Below are 4,089 nucleotides of genomic sequence, written 5' to 3' on the forward strand. Positions count from 1 at the left end.
AAGATAATATCAAAGATTTAATTGGGATATTGGCTAAATAAGATGGGTGTAATTGAAATTTGACCAATTATAAATGGTTATAAAATGTTAGTAAGCTTAAATGAGTGTAAACATAAATGCAGACTCCCTTTCAAATTAGCTTTTCATTATTCAATATATCATGAAGATAAATTAGTAAGTAAATGTGCATGTGGTGATAGAACATTAAGTGATATTTGTATGAAAACTGATTGTTCTTTTAAAGATGAATCTGGATATAATTCTAGCTCTAGTATTAACTCTAACTCTAACTCTAGCTCTAGCAATACTCTAACTCTAACTCTAGCATTAACTCTAACTCTAGCATTAGCTCTAACTCTAACTCTAGCATTAACTCTAACTCTAACTCTAGCATTAGCTCTAACTCTAACTCTAACTTTAACACCAAAGTCTGAACTAGAAATTGTAATAAATGTAATTATGTAAAAGCACAAACTGATTTTGATGAGAGTATGTATACATGTAGAAATTGTACTTCAGCTAAAGTTAATTGTCTATATTGTCCTTCTGTTGTGAGATATGATGGGATAAGAGCTCATGTAAAGAAACAACATTCAGATGTAGAATTAACTAGAGGATTTAGTAGAAATTTAACTGAAAGATCTGTTATTACCCAAACTGGGAAAAGTTGTTCGTGTAAATATTATAATTTTGTACCATTTCTTATTAATAATGGAATAAATATAGAAAATGTAAAAGAGAATATAAGTTTATTGAAGAGTATAGATAATTTAAAATAAAAAATATAGAAAAGTAAAAAAAAATTATTAAAAAATTTAGATAATTTTAAAAGTTATTTAAAAAAGAGGGAAATTACTCTTTAAGCGCCATAAATAGTGATTTTGTACTGGGGCATCACTCCGATAGGGGCGATTTCGCTCATAAAGATTGATTCGCAAAATATTAGCAAAAATTTAAAGTTTTTTCGCAAGTTGGTTTTACGTGCTTTTTACACGGTCTCACTAGTTATATACTAGTATCTGGGACGTCCACTGGAGTCAGTGGGGATAGAACCCAAACTATCCGTCTGATAACGGTTAATTACCAGCTTAACTCGACACTAGTGGTTTGCACTAAGTGAGACAAGAAATGATAGATTTTGAGTGAATATAAAGGTAATATGTAGTAGTGGATAAAACAGGGATAGCAACAAGCAGTAAAATTTGGCCCGATTCGACATGCGCGATTAGCGTTAGGAGAAAGGGTCAAATTTTACTGGTGGTTGGTATCCCTGTTTTATCCACTACTATTTGCTACCTTCAAGGCAAATAATATGCACCCACTAAGCTTGGCACAATTTTGCGGTTAAAATCTGCGATTAATATTATTGATATATGTAGCGGTGAATTTTTGTAAGATTTGCGTTTCTTAGCGTTGATTTTTTTTTCACCGCTTTCACCGCCTTCAACGCACGTCTTTCATTTTTGAAGGTTTTTAGCGTTGATACCTCGACCCGGGAGACGGAAAAGATCCGTTTTAATCAACCACGATTGCACAAAAATAACATTTGCTGATTTTGTTAACTTTTCCAGGAAAAAAATTCGGCTCAAGAGATCGGCTCGGGTCGTAACTGTAAAGTATCCTTGTTTCCTTTCAAACTAGTAATAACTATATAACTAATTTACAATTCACAAAACGCCCCCCAAAAACCCCTTGTTCGAGTGACCCTTGGCCTTTGTTCAAACAGGGAATGACTGTATGTGTGTTAGTGACAGGCCTCTCCTCAAAAATGGGATCAATATATCAGACGCAGATTAAAGGAGATTTCTACTCTGGGAAGTGCAATTTAAATCGCCCTAAAGACACCCAAAGAACCCCCCCCCCCTCCCCTGTTAGCCCTTCCCTCCCCTCCCCTGTCCTGTACCCTCTTCACCCTCATTGTTTTTACATCCGCCCCACAGATTGTATTAATTATTGTACCAAATGTGATCGCTTCAAAAAGAACGAAAATTTTGTATTTGATTTGAAGATATTACAAGCATAATTGAAGATAATATCTGTTCATAAGCTAGCTTAGAATTGCCTTATTCTCTTTTCTTACGTTTTTGGCTAAACATTCATCCAAAAAATCTACTTTTCCTTTTGTTAGCTTGATTGGATAGTTGATTTTTTAATCAAGTAATTTAAAAAAATAACAAAAAATTTAGCAAACTTACAAACTTGAGAAAAATAAAAGATTTATAAATCATTTCATTATAGCACGTCATTTTTATTTTACTATAAATTTGGAATCAAACTCGTATATTTTGTTCAAATCGAACTCTTCTCAGTTTTTTAGAGTCAATTTCAGTCAATTTTTTCAGACAATGAAAGATGTGATATTTGTAAACCAATTATTGACACCAATCATACGCTAAATTATATATATATATATATATATATATATATATATATATATATATATATATATATATATATATATATATACCTTCGTATTTAGATTTATGTTTGGTTAGTTATCTGATAACCCGCTTTTTCACTCCTTTCAGTTTTATCCCATCATCTAACCCCGACTTTTTCACCGTGATAGATTTAGATTCCTACAATTAATAACCGAAATAAGAAATAGGTAAAGTTTGGGTAAAGGTGACGATTTAAGGGTGAAAATTTGAGGGGTTAAATAATAGAGGGTTGAAAAAAAATTCTAACCTGTTTTCTAACAGAGCAGAAATTATAAATCTTGCAAAAAATGCACTCTGCAGCGAGCTCAAACTTAAACTTCTTTTTCGTAGCTCAAAATATGAGAAAGTTTTCTTAATCCCCATTTTTGAACGCAAATTTTAAAGAAAAAAAACTATTAGATGATAAACTAATATCGGAAATTAAAAAACTTCATTCGAAAATTTTAGAGAAAAATTAGTACTTCAAAAACAATTATGGGAAGTTAAAAAACTTCATATGTCAAAGCCTTGCATCTGAAATTTTTTGCAAATTTGCAGCAACCCGGCAGTATCTTACCCGGCTTCAAAAATTTCAATTTTTCCCTAGCTAAGTCTTACCCTCAATTATACGTATACCATTCGACTATTCTTATTTAGTTAATGCTTTTAACTTTAGTGGCCTTTTTCACATATGCGGATATTTCTAAATAGAACAGATTATGAGCCCATAGATATGGTAATGTAATATGGAAATGGACTAAATTGATCGCCTCAATTAGCTGATTGAATTATTTTTTCCAAGAAGAAGAATAAATAGCCTGTATACAATTTGTTAATGCAACCACTATAATAATTAGGGGCGGAAATTTGAATATTATTAGCATTATTTTTGATCATCGCTTTCTTACCGTTGCAAATTTCAACCCATTTCTGTTAAAAATATTTTCCACAAAAATAACGATACATTTCGTCTGAAAAAAAAAAACAATTTCCAGCACAAAAATTAACAAAACACTTCTGATAAAAAAAATTTCTACAAAAAACAACAATTCCTTTTTAATTTTACTACAATCAACTGCCAAATTTATTTTCCCAATAGCAATTTTGATGTTTCCCCCATAAATTGCTTAAAACGAAATTAGACGTTTTTATGTCATTGTCAAACAAAATGGCCAGACTTAAATTTTAAAATTTCAGGAAACGAAAAGTAGTAAATTTTAACCGCATTTGATTAAAAAATATATTTGCGGTATCTAGTAGGCTCCGTAAAAGCAGTCACTCAAAAAATACTCAGCTGTTTTTTAAATCTTCAATTTTTGTTAAATACAATTGCATTAATTTTTAGCCCCGTTTTGTTGTCAAAAAATAAATGTTAAGGAAAAACAAACAATAATATTTGTTGACGCTTCCCATTAAATTCGTTTCAGTGTTCTTATTTGTTTCCCTTTTAATCTTATTGCCTCCCATTTTGTTCACGTATTTACTATTTGTTGTTTGTTACCTTTGCATTAGAAAGAGTGATTGAATTGCTCAAACTCGATTTGACCATTTTAGAGTGACGCAATTCTGAACAGAATTGATCGAATTTAAAATTGCACAGTTGTTTATTTGACACTGCGAAACTTTGACGGAATTGGAAGTGATATATACGGTAGGTTACTGCAATTTT

General features: G+C 31.1%; 1 protein-coding gene across 2 annotated transcripts in view; it reads left to right on the forward strand.

Moving 5' to 3' along the window:
• Positions 1-1,925: 1,925 nt before the first annotated feature.
• LOC142353729 (uncharacterized) overlaps positions 1,926-4,089 on the forward strand; it is a 109,867-nt gene continuing 107,703 nt past the window's right edge. Inside the window, exons 1-2 of one of the 2 annotated variants that reach the window (XM_075406070.1) lie at positions 1,926-1,943; positions 3,766-4,071. The gene's annotated coding sequence lies outside the window, so the exon portion shown is untranslated. Of the gene's footprint in view, positions 1,944-3,150; positions 4,072-4,089 lie in introns of those variants that run through there. The other variant, XM_075406069.1, reaches the window with a different exon arrangement.

Source organism: Convolutriloba macropyga, chromosome 14 (assembly GCF_964194025.1).
Source record: "Convolutriloba macropyga chromosome 14, txConMacr16.3, whole genome shotgun sequence".
NCBI classification, from domain to species: Eukaryota; Metazoa; Xenacoelomorpha; order Acoela; family Convolutidae; genus Convolutriloba; species Convolutriloba macropyga.